The sequence below is a fragment of the Taudactylus pleione genome, unplaced genomic scaffold (genome assembly GCF_031769625.1).
Source record: "Taudactylus pleione unplaced genomic scaffold, aTauple2 ptg000201l, whole genome shotgun sequence".
Classification (NCBI taxonomy): domain Eukaryota; kingdom Metazoa; phylum Chordata; class Amphibia; order Anura; family Myobatrachidae; genus Taudactylus; species Taudactylus pleione.
This window is the reverse complement of record NW_028284603.1, coordinates 21499335-21519139: the sequence shown is the minus strand read 5'-3', so window position 1 is coordinate 21519139 and position 19805 is coordinate 21499335.

The following is a 19805-nucleotide window of genomic DNA, read 5'->3' as shown; positions in this document are numbered from 1 at the left end:
CTGCAGCATGACATCGTTAGCGACATCCCCTGTTGGCCCTGCCGTAGGGCCAACTGGCGATGTCATTAATGACCAGCGGGATTGCGCATACCATGGGTATACACTAAATGATGTATCCGATATGTTGCTCCAATCTGAGGGATCAGTCGACATATCATCTAGTGTGTACCCAGCTTTAGTGAGGCAAAGTAGGGACCTCGTTAGGGCTGGACATTTCTGCAGGCAGCAAAGAATTCATTTTTATTTTATTTTTTTTACTTATTTTTTTATGTCGGACAAACCATGTTGGAATGCAAGAGGTGCAAACTCTTTTTTTGGGTGGAGGGAATTTAGGGTAAATACTAGAGATGTGCACCAATCCCCATGTTTTGGTTTTGGATGTATATCTCCTTGTGTTTAGGAACTGCCCCTTGCGTGTTTTGGTTTTGGATCTGTATTTTTTTTCAAATATTGATAAATTCTGCTAAAATCACAAAATTAGTTTTTTATTTGTTCCTACAGTATTATTAACCTCAATAACATAAATTTCCACTTGTTTCCAGTCAATTTTGACCACCTTATAGCTCACAATATTGATTTCATTCAGTTTAGGCCCAAAATTTGCACCAAGCTAGCTGGCTGACTAACCTAAGCGGCAGCAGTGGGCAACACAAACACATGGCAGTTCAACTTCCAACATGGCACATCAGGAAACAAATGTTTTTATTATTTAAGAGGCCTGAGGGAGTTGGAGTATGTATGTAGTTAAAGGCAGGGACTGGAAGGGTTGATTAGTAGTAAATATAATTTAATTTTTGATTCCATAAATTTATGAGGGAGAAGGGGAGGGGAGGAGGGGAGGCATTTACAACAAATATTTTACTCATTCACATCAGTCCTTGCCCCAGAAGAATCCTTGAGCACCATGCCTGCTGCTGGGACTGGATTTTCATCCCAGAAGGGAACCAGGAAGACTACTAGTAGTGCTTTCCAAAACAATTGACTGTTAAATAATCCTTTGCAAAGATTCCACTTGAAAAGCATTTTCCAAACTGTACAGGGACATTAAAAAAAACATAATTAGTGGCCTCCAAAATGCTGTTGTCCACTTAACCACAGATATGTGGACAAGCCGAACAGAGCAAATGCAAGATTTAAGGTTTAAGTCTTACATTGTGTCTTTCTTGAGAATTCTTGAGCACCATGCCTGCTTCTGCTGCTGATGCTAGGAGTGATTTTTCATCCCAGAAGGGGACCAGGAAGACTACTAGTAGTGGTTTCCAGAACAATTGACTGTTAAATATTCTTTGCAAAGATTCCATTTGAAAAGCATTTCCCAACCTGTAGAGGGACATTAGAAAAACATAGTGGCCTCCAAACTGCCATTGTACCCACTTTCCACTTAACCACAGATATTTGGACAGGTCGAACAGAGCAAATGCAAGATTTAAGATATAAGGTTTACATCTTACGTTGTGTCTTTCTTTGAGAATCCTTGAGGGCCATGCCTGCTGCTGGGAGTGAATGTTCATCCATGAAGGGATGAAGACATTGTGTCTTTCTTCCCAATGGACACAGATCTGAAGAGATGTAAAGAGCTGTTGGTAAGCAAATTGTCAGCTCAAGTGGCATGTGATGCAGCGATGGCTTCTCCTTCAGTTTCTCCAGCAAGTGCATCTGCCGAGAAAAAACAAAACTTTCAAAACACCCAATGGTGATGCAGATAAGTCAACACAACCAAGTTTTAACTTTTGACATCTGGTCAGGTCAGAATTGCCTACAATTAATGACACCTCTACCGTGACTCCATCTGATACAGTCACCATTCAAAAAATGGTTGAGGATTATTTAAAAAGTTTTAATGATAGCATACAAATAGGCATGTCAGACAGTCCATTTGACTACCGGCAGAAAAAAAAGGTAATTTGGAGGCCCTTGCACGAACTGGCTTTGCTTTACTTGAGCTGCCCACCCTCCAGTGTGTACTCAGAAAGAGTTTTCAGCACAGTCAGGGACTTTGTCAGTGATCGGCCTATGAGGCTACTTCCCCAAAATCTGGAAAAGATGATGTCCATCAAAATGAACTACAAATTCTACGAGAATTACCTTTACAGTTAATTATGTGCAAAAATTACTGAGGTACCTGTAATGGTGGATTCCAGCGGGGATAAATTAATATTGTGTGAAGATGATGTATACACTGATGAGGGTGAGGAATTGGATGATGAAGATTGTGACAATATCTTGCCTCTGTAAAGCCAGTTTGTGCACATAGAGATCATTGCCAGCAATGTCAGCTGCCAATTGGTAGCTTGTTTTGTGGGGGCCCAAACAAACCAATCACTTTATGATGGAGGATACTGTTGATGAAGGTGTTGGTGGTGAAGATGACAGGTGCTTGGATCTAGCAGAGAGGAGGGAGCTAGCTGATGCTGGACTGCTTGTTGTTACTGTTTTAGCCAAGGTTTCTGAATTTTGCAAAATCATTTTTGATGGATTCACATCAGATGATGTAACAGGGTGGAGGTTCCTAGATGGTTAAGGTCCCTATCTCTACTAATTTGGGCTTTACAAATGGTACAGATGCCTTCACAAATGTTGTCAGGATTTGGGTTAAAATAATTCCACACCCAAGATGTGGCTTATTTGGTCTTATGTCCAGGCATCACCCCAGCCTATAGCCCCAGTTTATATCATTACCCCAGCCTATACCATCACCCCAGATTATTCCAGCACCCAAGCCTATATTGTCATCCCATCCTGTGTTGTGTATAAATTACAGCTGCGCTCCATGTTAGATTGGGGATTCATTGTCCACCTTAGTAGATGTGAGCTCCATTTTAGTCCATATCACCACACCCCCTACACATCTTCTGCCCTGGGCTACAGGAAGAGCAGCTGCACTCTGGAAATACGGTTGCATGGAGTTGCCCCTCTGACTCGCTGAAATTCAGGCAGAGGGGCCATGGGTAGGGAGTAGGGACACTATATCAGAGAACACAGTTTTAGCTGCTTTATTCCATTTTTCACCTTTTGAAAATATGTTTATGTGAATCTCAGCTGGGGCGTTTGTAATTTAATTTTGTTTAATATATTATGCACGTTATTTAGCACTTTGTTGTGGTCTTATAGTCGACGTGTAGACTAATAATTTTTTCATAATTGAGGAAAGAAGTGAAAAGTTGCATTTTTTTATTGCTAACATTGTGTTATTAAATTGTAAAATTGTGAAGTTTCCACTTACAGTGTCACAAATTAATTTAATATGTGTTGATTATTACACTGCATTTCCACTAACAGTGTCAATATTTTTTATGAATACACTGTGTTTTCCACTTACAGTATCACAATAATTTTTACAAATACACTGCGTTTTCCACTTACAGTGTCACAATATTTTTTACGACTACACTGTGTTTCCACTAACTGTGTCAATATTTTTTACAAATACACTGCATTTTCCACTTACAGTGTCACAATATTTTTATGAATACAATGCGTTTTCCACTTACAGTGTCACAATATTTTTTTATGAATACACTGCATTTCCCATAACAGCGTCAATATTTTTTATGAATACACTGCGTTTTCCACTTACAGTGTGACAATATTGTTTATGAATACACTGCATTTCCACTAACAGTGTAAATATTTTTTACAACTCCACTGTGTTTTCCACTTACAGTGTAACAATATTATTTACGAATACACTGCGTTTTCCACTTACAGTATCACAATATTATTATACACTGCGCTACCACTTACAGTGTCACAAACAATATGTGTATGAATATTACACTGTGAACTGACAGGCAGCATCACAGTAAAAAAAAGTTATAATATATAACACTGGGGTACAGCACAAAAAATATATATTATTTTATCAATTATATTATTATTAGCTCTTATTTTTTTATACACTGGGAACCCTTGGATGGACAGAGCACCCCTAGTTGGACACAGCAGTCCCTGCCCCTGGATGGACAAAAACCCCTGGATGGGCACAGCAGTCCCTGGATGGACACAGCAGCCCCTGGATGGACACAACAGCCCCTGCCCTAGATGGACACAACAAACCCTGGATGGACACAGCAGCCCCTGGTTAGACACAGCAGGCCCTGCTCCTGGATGGACACAGAAACCCATGGATGGACACAGCAGCCCCTGCCCTGAATGGACACAGCAGACCCTGGATGGATACAGCAGCCCCTGCCCTAGATGGACACAACAACCCCTGGATGGACACAGCAGCCCCTGGATGGACACAGCAGCCACTGCCCCTGGATGGACATCGCAACCCCTGGATGGACACAGCAGACCCTGGATGGACACAGCAGCCACTGACTCTGGATGGACACAGCAACCCCACCCCTGGATGGACACAGCAGCCCCTGCCCTGGACAGATACAGCAGCTCTTGGATGGACACAGCACATCCATTCACTACACTCTCCACAGCCGGAGTGAAAGTGGTGCAGATCGTGGGGACTTTTATATAATCCAAAACCTGCGAGAATCCGGCAGCTGGAGGATGACGTTTTGCCTCATTTTGAGATCCGAGTCAGGCAGAAAAAAACCCGAGTTGGACTTGGTTCTTGCCCGGATCTGCAAGTTCGGGTGGGTCCGGTTCTCTGAGAACTGGACCCGCTCATCTCTAGTAAATACTGGATGTTTTTGCATGTAGCACACAAATTTCTGACAGCTTTATTTTTACACTGAAATGAAGTATACAACTAAGTAGCACTCCTCCCTCTTTTACTTTGCTCCCATCTCAGAGTCAGCTTATTATTGCAGAGGCGACAAGGTACCTCCAAAGCACAGAAGCGTGATATGAGGCTCTTATCACAGCGACATGAGAAGACTACCGTCAATTACATCTCTAAATGAAATTTTAATTCAGCCAAAATGTTTATTGTTTTTTGACTCATTTGTTTAGTATTTGTTGTTAAAAGACTTCCTTTCAAATGAATGGTCTAAGCTACTCGATATATGTAATATTATTAGCAAGCCACATTGGAAAATATGTTAGAAATAACTAGAGATGAAAACACCCAACCTTTGGGTTTCCGAGTTGAACTGTGCCCCGGCTAGGATCACTTTGGGGATCTGAGTAGAACCGAGTCCCGATTCTGGTCTTCTGGCAAGTTCAGAATTCAGATCTAAAAACTGGATCTCCCGTATTTTGGATTGCATTTAAGTCCCTCCATTGTGATTTCAGGTACTGTGAGGTGTACAAGTTTGACTGGAAATTTAGATTTGGTTTTGGATATGGATATATCTTCGTGTTTTGGTTTTGGTCTTGCAAAACCACCCTCAAGTGTTTTGGTTTTGGTTTTAGATCTGGTTTAAAAAAAATAAAAATTGATAAAAAGTTTTTAAAAACAGCTAAAATCATGTAATTTTTGCAATCCAAAACCCGAAATTTGGATGTAAAATCTGAATTGCGAACCACAGGAAGATCAGAACCGCAACTCGGATCTGTCCGGATCTACTCAGGAGATAAAAACTGCGATTTGAATCTGTCCGGAATCACAAAATTCAGATGGATTCGGATTTCTGGGGAACTGAACTGCACAAAATGAATGGTATTGATGTTAATAATGCTATAGGAACAAAAACAGGTCCAAGTACAGTAAATGATTTTAGTTGTTTTTATAAATTTTTAAAGAAATCCAAAACTGAAACAAAAAACTTGTGGTTTTGCCAAAACTAAAACATTTGCGGGTGGTTTTTACCAAAACCAAAACACAGGAGTCTATGGCCATCTCTAGAATTAACATGACACAAAAAATGCATTAGTGTCTATTATTAAGTTATTTATATATACAGAACTGTGCAAATGTTTCAGGCACGTGTGGAAAAATGCTGCAAAATAAGAATGCTATCAAAAATGTAAGTGTTAATAATTTATTATAGTTTATTTAGAAATCTAAATCAATCAATATTTGGTGATTGCCTTCAAAACAGCATCAATTCTTTTAGGTGCACTTGCACACAGTTTTTGAAGGAACTCCGCAGGGAGGTTGTTCCAAACATCTTGGAGAACTAACCACAGATCTTCTGTGGATGTAGGCTTGCTCAAATCCTTCTGTCTCTTCATGTAATCCCAGACAGACTTGACAATGTTGAGACCAGGGCTCTGTGGGGGTCATATCATCACTTCCAGGACTCATTGTTCTTCTTTACGGTGAAGATAGTTATCAGTGACATTGGCTGTATGTTTGGGGTCATTATTCTGCTGCAAAATAAATTTGGAGCCAATCAAATGCCTCACTGATGGTATTGCATGATGGATAATTACCTGCCTGTATTTCTCAGCATTGAGGACACCATTAATCCTGACCAAATCCCCAACTCCATTTGCTGAAATGCAGCCCCAAACTTGCAAGGAACCTCCACCATGCTTCACTTTTCCTTTTAGACACTCATTATTGTACTGCTCTCCAGCCCTTCGGTGAACAAACTGTCTTCTGTTACAGCCAAATATTTCAAATATTGACTCATCAGTCCAGAGCACCTGCAGCCATTTTTCTGCACCTCGTTCTTATGTTTTCACGACAAAGGTATGGCTTTTTGGCCACATTTCCTCCATGATGACAACTTCTGACAAGACTTCTCAGAATAGTAGATGGGTGTACCTGGGTCGCACTGGTTTCTGCTAGTTCTGAGCTGATGGCACTGCTAGACATCTTCCAATTTTAAAGGGAAGTAAGCATGATGTGTCTTTCATCTGATGCACTAAGTTTCCTTGGCCAACCACTGCATCTACAGTCCGCATCGTTGCACGATTCTTTGTGCTTCTTCAAAAGATCTTGAACAGCACATCTTGAAACCCCAGTCTACTTTGAAATCTTTGCCTAGGAGAGACCTTTCTGATGCAGTATAACTACCATGTGTCTTGTTGCTGTGCTCAGTCTTGCCATGATGTATGACCTGTGACATGAACTTGTCTTCCACAATCTCACCTTTGTAGCAGAGTTTGGCTATTCCTCACCCAGTTTTAAGTCACTTACACAGCTGTTTCTGTTTCAGTTAATTACCGTGTGTCAACTTACATTTGAAAATGATGATCATTGTTTGGTATGATTGGTTAATCCTACAAAATCCCTGACTTTGTGCAAGTGTACCTAGAAGAATTGATGCTGTTTTGAAGGCAAAGGGTGGTCACACCCAAATATTTATTTGATTTAGATTTCTCTTCTGTTCATTCACTTTGCAGTTTGTTCATTGATAAAAAATAAATTATTAACATGTCTATTTTTTAAAGCATTCTTACTTTGCAGCATTTTTCCACACCTGTGTAAAACTTTTGCACAGTACTGTACATATTAATGTATTTTTATTTTAGAAATAACAAAAAAATATAATTTTTGCTATATTTTCATTTTATGATTTTTATCCATTACTCTTTACTTTTGTGCAATGTGCAAAAGTTCCCATGTGATACTGGCGCTGCAGGAACTTTACACCAGGCATTGCATGAGAAACATGGTTTAACCTTAGTAAACTTGAAACTAGTACTCAGTCACAGCAAGGGCTTAGCAACAACATCAACACTGTAAAACTTCTGACATGTGATCAGCAGTAGAGCTGCAAGGTTACTTATATATAGCTGCACTAGGTATTAGGATATTTCTGAGACGTGCACATCAAACATAAGACAGATGCCCCTGATAAGTAAGGGCTTTGGGCCTTTATTTTTATATGCTAATGCCCAGGTCAATTTATCCAATAGATTTAAAACACATTCTTTATATCCACCAGTATTCCAGTAATGTTTTAGTGGTCTAGACACACGGTGGACTCTTGTAGATTGAGGTGACATTAATCCATGTTTACTTCTCACTTCTCAGACAAAATAGAAATCTGTCATTAATACCTGGCATGTACTTTACTAAGAGATTTAAAGTAGAATATAATTAAAATATTTCAGAATATAATAATAATAATAATAATAATAATAATAATAATATATTCAAGATATGCAGGATTGGCCATAGCTTGCACAATATAAGATATTAGCAAAAGTTACTCAGTCAGTTGTAAATTTGCAATTGAAGATGTTCACATAAAATTAGCAAAAAAGAGTGATACAATTTCACAGTATCCCTGACCTCCTCGAGTGCTAGGAACACCTCCTGCTTTTACTGTGTACTTCCCTCTTCCCACAACCCCCCCTTTTCATTTTATTTTCTACTTTATAATAAATTAATTATGGTAAATTGTTCTATTCCTGACTGAACCATGTGGAAAATGTGTATTACCCCCTTTTTTAATTATATTTTTACTTTATATGTTTTTCTTGTGCAATAATTTTATAATGATATTTTTAGTGCTTATGCCTCCAATCACTGCTCATGTGTTGTGATATTTTTTATATTCATTATGGACATTTTGCTGTGAACTACTGTCTTCTACTGCCTTTAATTCAATGTCTTATAGTTATAAGACATTGAATTAAAGGCAGTAGAAGACAGTAGTTCACAGCAAAATGTCCATAATGAATATAAAAAATATCACAACACATGAGCAGTGATTGGAGGCATAAGCACTAAAAATATCATTATAAAATTATTGCACAAGAAAAACATATAAAGTAAACAGGCAGTACACACAGCCTTCTAACCGTATTCAGTTGAATACGGTTAGAAGGCTGTGTGTACTGCCTGTTTGATCTGTTAAGTAACTTTTTTGTTCTGACAGACTAGCTCTTTCTGCCTGTTGTTGTTTTTTCAAAAACCTAATAAGATACATTTGGGCAAAAAATGGATGAATATTCCCCTTCACTGCTCGATCTATTCTCCAGGTCACTGTGCATCAATTTTGAAAATAAGGGGGAAATTTATCAAATCATAGAAAGAGGTAAAGTAAAGACATTACCCATGCTAACCAATCAGCTTCTAACTGTCATTTTACAGGTTGTGCGAGAAAAATGACAGTTGTAAGTTGAATGGTTGCTATGAGCAACTTCACAATATATCTCTATTATTTGATCAATCTCCCCCTAAGTGAGGTTTATCCAGTTTGAAAGGACACAACTCATTCAATCATTATAATACCTCTCAATATTAGCCTCTTAAAGTCTGAATATTAGGTCATGGCCACAAGGCTTTAGGGGCATGTGCTGTAATATTCTCTCAGAGCATACCTAGCATTTCAGAAATGGAAGGCAGCACAGAACGACATTCCCCTCTTCCTTAGAAAGAGGAAGCAACTTCCTCTGCATTGCCTTTTGTTGATCCTGATTCCTCCCACTTCTCCTCCTCCCAGACTGGACCTCCCCTCTCTTATGAGTCACTTTAACCCTGTATGGTCTGGGTCATGTCCCAGCCCCCTCTTCTCAAGCAGCTACACACATTTTGCCTGCGACAAAGGCTATTCATCCAACTAGCCCCAATTTATATCCCCAATACCGCATCACTTATCTACATCGCGCCCAGAATGCAGACGCTGCTTCCGAAAAACAATCTTAAGTCTCTGCATGTTCCAGAGCATGTATGTGAGCCTTCCTGTCACTGTGGTGAGAAGAAACATATCTCCTCAAATCATCACTGACTAAATCTGGATAATCAAGTCAGGAATATCCATTAATAATAAAGAGAAGAAAAAAAATTAACCCAATGGCTCTGTAATCAATAACAATAATACTAAATAATAATAATAATAATAATAATACAAATATGAAAAAAAGATTATCCTAACCTGAAGTAAATCTCGGTGTAATGTATACACAACCAGTCAACAAAAATCGAGGGGCAGCATTAAAATAAATGAATATCGAAAAGCAAAAAAAATAATCTGGAATCACATGGACCTAACTATTTAAGCATTTTGGGCCTGATTCAGACCCACTCGCGAGCGGCTGTCCACTCGCAAGTGGGTCGATGTTATGGACTGAGCATGCGCACGACGGAGGGAGCTCCGTCGTGCGCATGCGCCAGACGCGACGAGCGAAGGAAAGTCCTTCGCTCATTGTGTCTGATCAAAGGGGGCGTGCTGTCGATGTTGATAGACAGCACGCCCCCTTTGGTAGGCGTGCCGGGGGCGTGCTTCCCTGACGGGGGCGTTCCCACGGGAACGCCTCCCGTCAGAAGCCGGCCCACTGACATCACTAGTGATGTCAGTGGGAGTGATTTTGGCTCTGATAGAGCCAAAATCACTCCGGAGCTTGCGGTTGAAAACCTCAACCGCAGGCTCCGGCTCGCAATTTCGATGGTCGCGATGGTCTCGACCATCGCGGCCATCAAAATGCACGCTCATATAGCCTGTGGGTGGTGACCCACAGCTATACGAGCGTCCAGAAGGACGCTCCATTTTCATGGAGGCCAGCCCTCATTCAGAGCGTGCGCTCTGCTCAGAGCGTACGGCTCTGAATGAGGGCCTTTATCCCATATAAAGATATAACATTGATAAGATTAACAATTATACCCAGCACAAAGTGCACATACTGTACATGTATAACATTCAAGTATAAAACAACTATGTATGCATGCAAACTAAATTGTTTCATATCTGCAATTAAACACAAACAAATCAATACATCATTGTACACAAAGGCGAGTTCAATAAAACTACTAGCAGACTAGCTGCAGAATCTTCCTTTGTACCATTAGGAAATAAATTATGCTAATCTAAATTACAGCTTGTGTTGTTACCTTAGATGGTGATGTGTGGTTCTCAGGGCTCAATATCCACATTAAGAGTGTCCTCCAATATAATAATTGGAGCACAAACAGACAGATAGTTCCATAATAATGAACGGTTAATAGGAAACAAATCTCCATTGTATAGTTTGCAACACTGGGTCCAAATGAGTGAGAATTAAAGCAGATGTATTGCTTAACAGATTGGGTTCAGAGCAGAAGGAACAATAGAAGGTACAGAGCTAGCAGTGCAATGGTATTACAACTATTCAGTTGCAACTAACTTGATGCGTTTCATCATGTGTGTCTTGATTTCATCAGATGGGTGTCCATAAAAACCAGTTACTGTAGAATTCCAGATGGAGAATTGGTAGACACAGCACCACAGTGATACAAGAGACTCACCCAGAGAAAGACACGATAAAGGTTCACTGTCAGAATTCAGACCAAAAGCAGAGTCTAGTACACCATCAAAGTTCTAGTTCAGTCATGAAAAGAGGACATGGAGCCAGCATTCTCTATGCAGCACACCTCCTGTCTACCCTCCCTGAGTTGCAGTCATGTGACCACCCAATAACAGGAAGAACTCCTGCTGCTTGCCAACAAGGGCAGACAGGAAATAGCCACCACCGGAATAACAGTGGCCACTCTTAACACTTGTGATGTACGTCATCATGTGACATCAGAACACCCATAAAAATGTTATGAAGGTATTATTGTATAGAGCAAGACAAGCAAGAGGGGAGATTTAGTAGAGCTGTGGATTTTCTAGTAAAGTATAGAGTAGGCATAAAGGTGTGCTCTATTTTGGGTCAAGTTGCAATAAGTATTAAAGAAAGTCATGATGTCTTCTCCCATGATTTGAGACAAAAATTAGTCTATAACTAGCAGAATGTTAGGCGGAAAATATAAAATATAATTTTATTGCAAAGGGTGGTGCTGAATTGGTAGTAAGTTAAGCTTTGATGGCACATTGGTACATTTGCATACTGCTATTCTTGAGACTTGTCCATCTTTATGCACACCTAGGCACACTTCTAGTTGTAGGATGCATTTCCAAAGAGCAGAGAGTACTGTAGGCTTGGATCTTAAAGAGTGTTGTCTGAAACGTGAAGACTCACCAGTGCAAAACCGAGACAAGGATAACAAGTCACATTACTCTTTGGTATTTGGAACAAACTTTATTTTCAATTTGTTGTTGCTTAATACTTTTCCTTTACAATATAAAATGTGCTTCTATCCCAGATTCCACAGAGACAGCTCACTCACATTTAATCAGCAAAATCACAGCCATATGACATACTATATGCTCCGACTGCAAATATTTCATATAAATTTCTGCCTCGATAGCTGGCTCCTGTGCTAATTGTTTGAGTGCTGCCCCTACAAAGAATCCATTAAGTCACTGTTCCTGGCTGATTTCATGGGGACATTCCACCCCACATCTGGCTTATCTCTCATACATATTACATCACCAGTCATTATCACCTCTGTGATTTTCTTCCACTAGCACAATATCCAGTTTCTTATCTTCTGATGAAGGTTTAAAAGCATGTTTCTCCATGATTTCTAGAGTTACACAAATATTGTATATCTTAAGTATTCTACACAGAGCTTGTTTCAAGCTAGGTTAATCCAAGAATAAAAGAAACAAATACACATAATGGTCATTTTAAAGTGGATCTGTCATTCTCACCGAAAACCATCAATGTGCTTAAGATATCGAATAAGGATGTTTCCCATTTGACAACGCCACATCATCTTTAAGGAGGAAGTTAATGTTGACAAAGCAAATTATATTACAAAACCAAATGTACATTTTGCTAGTTATATAACTGAGGTTTGAATTGTGGAAATGTCTTGTCACTGAGCACCCATCATTCACATCTTTGCCCACTCCCAATCGATAAACACCAGTGATCAGCCGAGTATATTCTTTATTTATATGGCCCCACAAGGGTTCTGCAGCACCTAACAATAACGACGTACATGAACAAGTGAGCAACCAAGAAAACAGCGACTTACAGTATGAAACAATGCAGGACAATGACATGGTTTATAAACATTGCTGTTTTAGCAATCATAACACTCAACAAGCAGCAGGGTGTAAGCAGCCAAGTGTTAGGTGCCCTTGTGGGGATTTAGGATAACATTATAGTATGAGTAAGGGAAGGAGAAGCACATGAGGGCAGAGCATACATACCTACCCTCCCGGTTTTCGCAGGAGGCTCTTAATTTTTCGGGTAACCCTCAGCACCCCCAGAAGGGTAGGCACTTCTCCTGCATTCTTCCTAGTGAAGTGTAAGTAAGAGAAGAATTCTATCGCACAGAAACAATGGGTTAATATTTTTAGAAAGATACCCCTGAGTATTGAAGTATTATCATATATTTATTTATTCATCTTCATCTGGTAGGGGGTGCTGCCATAGGTCAAGAGTTAAAGTTGGACCAAAAAAAGAAAAGAAACCTATAATTGGCGCACTAATAAACTAAAATGTAACTTTTATTAATTGATATTAAAACATACTTTAGTCAGAAATAGCGAAATATAAAATTAGTAATAGAGTGCAGAAACTGAAAATAAGTGTATAAAAAACAGAAGATCACGCTAGGTTTTAGCTCCTGTTCTGGAGTCAGTTAGCCCACATCATGTATTATAACAACATTAAGAAATAGTAAATTGTGTGTTGTCTTAGTTATATATTCAGTAATTACTACTCAATTCAGTGGGAGTGTTATTTTAATAAATTGATTCAACACTCATCATTGTGTCTAGTCATTATGTAAACAGTATGCATGTACCAGCAGCTCTCACAATTCGTGGATACAGTGTTGCAATTTAACATGGAGAATTGTAACCCTTATAATTAATTACAGTAGTATCCATTCACATCTACCATGTTTGCAAATCGCTTTTACTGGATTCAATGTTTCAACGGTCTTACTGATAATCTTATATTAGCCAGCAATATGTTGTTGGTCAAAATATCACAGATAAGGTACTGCAATTTTATGTAAAAAGTTGTGATCTTAATAATGATCTTTATATTAATGTTCGTACCTAGCTGCCAAGTCTGCAAAAAAACGGTTACTGGGTTCAGTATTCCGACAGTCTTATTTATTAGCAGACTATCCTATGTTGACCATCAATATATTTTGTAGTAAGATAGTTCATTGTTAATATATCAGGTTTGTTAGGTTTAATATCGTCAAGCTCTGAACCTTATACATGGAGCGCATTAACATATGCTATAACTCCATGACACGCTGAATATCGCTTTGACAGTACAGGTCCCTACAAAATGTTATCATGTGGCTAAATCATCAGACATATGTTATATAGTGAAGCAGTCAGTTGTCAACACATGAGTCTTATTACATTTTATGACTGTGAAACTCTGGACCTTTTATACGGACCACATTGTCATGTCCTATAGCTCCGTAGCGTACTGAATCTCCCTTCAACAATAGAGGCCCCTGCACCATTGGTATCATACGACTATACAGTCAAATTATAACACATTTGGGTTTAAGATTACATGTGGCACAGGATTAAACAAACATAGCGGGCTTCCCCGCCGACGAGCATTTCGCTAATAGAGCTTTAACAAGACAATCGGCCATTTGCTCAAAGCCAAATGTAAAATAGCCAAAAATGGTCATTCTGACAAATTGTTTAAAACAAACAAATTGTAAAAATGTTTTTGTCTTTTTCTCAGTTTTTAAAACTATATGATCGACTGTCATTTTCTCCCATACATTACCAGGTTTTCATTCCAACCAGCCAAATTGGACAGATATCTGACAGATAATTGTATAGTGGATGGCCAGCTTGAGTATTAACGCTACCACCAGACGTCAGTGTGTTACCGCTGTTAGAACTGTTAACTTATGAATCAGCACTGTATACTGCTGTTACCAATAAACTTGCAAACCTGCTTAGAGACATCTGTGTGGCCTAACATCCACTTCCACATTCCTATTGATACCTATTGTGATAGGTTGGGTACAGAATGCTGGCGCACGCATGACCGTCGCTCAGAATGCTGATGCCAGAATCCTGACTGGTTTGCAATACCGACACCTGGAGGTAAGTTGTCTATCCCTTTCCCTAACCCTGCTCTCTTACAGCCTAACCCTCCCCTCTGCAGTCTAACACTAACCTTCCCCCCCGCAGCTTAACCCTAATCCCCCGTAACCTAGCCCTAAACCGCTCCCTAGTGCCTAACCATAACCCTAACCCACCCCTAATCCTAACACTTACCGTCGGGATGTCAGCGGTCAGGATGCCGGTGCCAGGATTCTGACTCCTGTCGGGATTCCTGTGTCAGCTTTCTGAGCGACGGCATCCCAATTGTCAGGATGCCAATTACATCCATAGGCAAACGCAGGGGGGTTCCAGTTGCAGGGAAACCCCCCCTTCCCTGTCCATGAACAGATTAGAAATAGTAATAAAATACAATTTTACTACTGCTGAATATTTTCTTCAGTATCACAAATTAAATAATTAGCACCACCTGTGGATCTTTAAAAACATGTGCCACCCAGTAATGAATGCACCAACTAGGAGATCTGGAAAACATGCCCTTTTAGGGTTGCACTGCTATAGACCATCTAGAGGTTTAATTATTAATACTCTTATCCAGTGCATAAGGAGACCAATATATACATATATACTGTATCCAGGGCTGTTCTTCTGCTGCTCCCCCAGACTCTCGAACTTGCTCCCATGCTCTGGAATGGTTCCAATATGTGACATAAAAACACTCAGCTCAGGCAGGATGGCCCTACTGCCACATCTAATGGCTTACTGTGATTGCCGGTCCTGCAAATGCTGGAATTATGACACAGTATACACTTTGTATAATGTATATTAAAGCTGGATAAGTGCTAATTATGCCCTCTTTATGAACTGGCCACACTCTAAAATCGAGCATTTGGAAACCCCTTTCTAAAAATCCTGCGTTTGCCACTGACATCCCATTGTGACCACTCAGGTCCCACTCAAAAGGTTATATCAATATAGTACAACCTCAGGGAGTACATGGGAGTAGAGAAAGTCCCAACTCAGATATAGAACTGGGTAGAAGAGTCTATGACACTGAATGATGAGCTGTATTCTCATATTGATCTTAAAGCAAATATTTATGCATTGTGTGTAAATGTGTTCTACAGCTCAGGCGCTCTGTGGTTACAGCATTTTCTTTATTGTGGGCAGGAGGAAAGTGTATCAGGGAAATTCCGTGGTACACTAGTGGTCAGCATACTATATTTAGCTTATTATAGCACATAGGTATTTATGTCTCTTGTGCAATATACTTACCGATGGCATTTGTCATGTTATTCAACTTCCTGCGCATTTGACCCACTGAAATGTCTTTTCTTTCTTATAGATTATTTTACCACAAAAGCTAAAATTAAATGGCAATAGTAACCTAGTTTCTAAATGACAAAGCAAGGGTTGGTACAGTGCATAATTGCCTACTTTTGAAGAACAATGCAGGGAGATTGTGAAAGCAAAGCCTATGAGCGAGGCATTAAAGTGGACGTGTTCTGCTCCACCTAAGAGGCATCTTCTAGGCATCTTGCAGTTGTTGCTCAGTAAGATCTGATGAAAACACACTGATGCTTTCCACTTTCAGGGATTGTTCATGTATTGTGTGTTACTCAGAAGTGGTTCCATATACAGTAATGCTGGCCACACACCTGACCAACTTTCCGCCAACCATCCAACTATTGGTTGGTTGGAATGAAAATCTGGGAGCAAATGACAATCAGCAAATTGCTTCTAAACACTAGAAAACAGGAAAAAGGTCATTCAGTCAAGTTAGTTAAATCAGTTTGATTGAAAAAACACTAGTCTGAACAACAGCTTTTGTCCGTGGAAGCAAATTGCTGATTGTCATTTGCTCCCATGATTTACTGGATTTTCATTTCAATCAACTAATAGATGGTTGGAGGAAAGTTGGTTTGGTATGTGGCCAGATTAAGGGGCCATGTGAAAGTGCTCTTATTTATTGTGCCTTATAACCAATGCAGGGAAATGACACTATTTAAATATTATTATTATTTATTTATTATCAGTTTATTACCAGCAGAGAATATTTAACCATTCACACCAGTCCCTGCCCCAGTGGAGCTTACAATCTATGTTCCCTACCATACTTACACACACTAGGGTTCATTTTTTTATTTGTTGGGTCAGTGGCGGACCTAGAGAGTGGTGGGCCCAGGTGCAAGAATATGCTTTGGGCTCCCTATGCAGTGCCCCCAGTAGTGGCCCCCATGCAGTGCCCCCAGAAGTGGTCCCCCTTATGCAGTGCCCCCAGTAGTAGTCCATCCTATGCATTGCCCCCAGTAGTGGCCCCCCTATGCATTGTCCCCAGTAGTGGTCCCTCCTATGCAGTTCCCCCAGTAGTAACCCCCCCTATGCAGTGCCCCCAGTAGTAATCCCCCTATGCAGTTCCCCCAGTAGCAGCCCCCTTATGCAGTGCCCCCAGTAGAAGCCCCTCTATGCAGTGCCCCCAGTAGTAGCCCCCCTATGCAGTTCCCCCAGTTGTAATCCACCCTATGCGGTGCCCCCAGTAGTAGCCCCCCCTATACAGTGACCCCAGTAGTGGCCATCCCCCCCATAAAATGCCCCCAGTAGCGGCCCCCCTATTTAGTGCCATAGTAGCGGCCCCCCACCCTATAAAGTGCCCCCAGTAGCTCATAAGCTGTGCCAATGCCCCCATAGTAGCACCCCCTCCCCTTATGCTGTGCAAGTGCCCCCTTACACAAACAAACAAAAAAAACACACAACTTACATGATCCCCACTCCTGCCGATGACCGCGCTGTTCAGACGCTCCTCCCGACCCGCTCTCGCTCTGCACCATGGGATGAGAGAGACGTCATGACGTGACGTCTCTCCCATCACCTGCTGCAGAGGGAGCCGGAAGATGGAGCTCATGAGTGAGCTCCAGCCGGCTCCCTCCATGGATGATGCAGCAGCCAATGAGAGTCTGTCTGACTCTCATCGGCTACCAGGGCCGGATTATGGTTTGTGGGGGCCCAAGGCAACAACAAACTTGTGGGGGCCCCCAGTGTGGTGAGTCTGGCTGAGGGTCTGTGTGCAGGACTCAGGAGAGCTGCGGCAGGCACTGCCCGACATGTCAGTACTGTATACTTACTGGTTAGTGGGTGGAGGCGGAGCACTGCAGAGGATCTCCATCTCCTCTTTTTCATCAGTTCGGCGAATCCGTTTCCGCCGCCGGGCCCGGCACTTGACTACTGAAGTAGAGCGGCAGCAGTGGGGAAAGCACTTCAGAGTCTACGGGCACTTCTGTCATCAGCCCCGAGCGGCAAGAGCTGCGGCTATCCCTAAGCGCAGAGTCTCTGAAGGAGTGTGTGCTGCTGTGGCCTCTCTGCCGATATGTTCACTGGCCGCTGCAGCTGAGGACCAGCGCACCAAACTACTGAGCCACGGAGGTGAACTGGAGCGCAGGCAGTGAAATGCTGTTCTGCCCTCCAGTAATGTTCTCTTTGGGATCACTGTGTGGGGGCCCTCTATGTGTGGGGGCCCAGGGACGACCGCCCCTGTCGCCCCCCCTATAATCCGGCCCTGTCGGCTGCTATTACAAACACACAGCCGCCGCTGGCAGCTGTGTGTTTGTAAACTGTGTAGGGCAGATTGCTCTCACTGTGGTCTGCCCTACACTTTTGGGGCCCGGGGGACCAGCAGCGGAGCAGGAGTGACTATGGGCCCCTGCACCACAGCGGGCCCCGGTGCGATGCACCGGCTGCACCGCCGCTAGTTCCGCCCCTGTGTTGGGTGCCAATTAACCTACAAGTAAACACGCAAGCACAGGGAGACTATACAAATGCCACACAGTTAGGGCCATAGTGGGAATCGAACCCACGTCCTCAGCTCTGTGAAGCAGTAATGCTAACCATACACCATCCGTTCTGCCCATTAATGATCCCTTTCAGAGAGAGATAGCATGTATGGTACAGTTGCATAGTGACTGATAGCACTGGGGCATTGTGCTGACATCTGATCAGATTTCTACCTGTTTTGAAGCAAGTTCTTGCAAGTTTCCTGCCAGAGACCACAGGTATACTGTAGTTGGGTAACTGGTAGAGAAATCAGGTTATAATATTAACTCCACTGTAGCCCTGACTGAAATTAATTAATAATTATTTTCGGTACAGCACAGCTTTATATGCATACAGATGTGTCCTCATTCATTCTTACTGCAGTCGCACCAAACAGCCCCTCTTGATGCGCCAGGGCCCGTGCAACTCTGCTAGTGCCAGACTCTCTGTTCTCTAATTGCCACCTCCATAGCTCTCTCACTGACCCCTACCTACCTATCACAGTGTAAGGGCAGTTTTTTGAAGGATGAGCAATACCAGAGAAGCTCCCGGGGGGTATCAGGGCAGTTTTTGAAGATGGAGTAGTATTGAGGCAGTGTTGGGAGGGGGAAGCAGTGTTAGGGTAGTAATGAAAGGGGGAAGCAAGTCTGGACCAAATACAGTTCAGTACAACAGAGTGGAAAGCAAGAGGAGACAGAGGAAGATAAATAGAAAGAATAGAAAGAGACAAAAAGAGGAATATGGAGAGACCACAGAAGACATTGCAGTCAGCACATGAATGAGTGCAGCAGGAGGAGATGGAGACACCAGCTCAACTTCCAGGCCAGTGGATGAGGAAGAGGAGTCTGAGAACAGGTCAAAGGGTGCAGCATGTGTACTATAAAAGCTGTGCCCCCTTTGGTAACTGGAGAGTGGGGGTGATACTGACAGTGGCCCTGATTCAGAGCCGGACGCTCTTTTAGAGCGCTCGCTCTGAATCAGGGGTTTTTTTTGGAGCTGGCCTCCTGGCCGCTCGCTAAGCTGTGGGTGAACACACAATGAACCCTTGTGGTAGGGTCTCGTTCCCGCAAGCCCCAGTGAGCTTCCTGCTCTAATAGAGCAGGAAGCTCAACTACTGACATCACAAGTGATGTCAGTAGGGCCGCCCTCAAATGGCAGGCGTTCCTTCGGGAACGCCTCAGTTTGGCCAGCCATCCTCCCTCCCCGCCTACAAAATGGGGCGAGCTGTCGATCAACATCGACAGCCGTCCTGTTTTGTTGCGATCCCCGGAGCAAGTGATTTCTCACTCGCTCCGGGGCTCGCGTGTGCACTGCCCGGCCATCGACCCG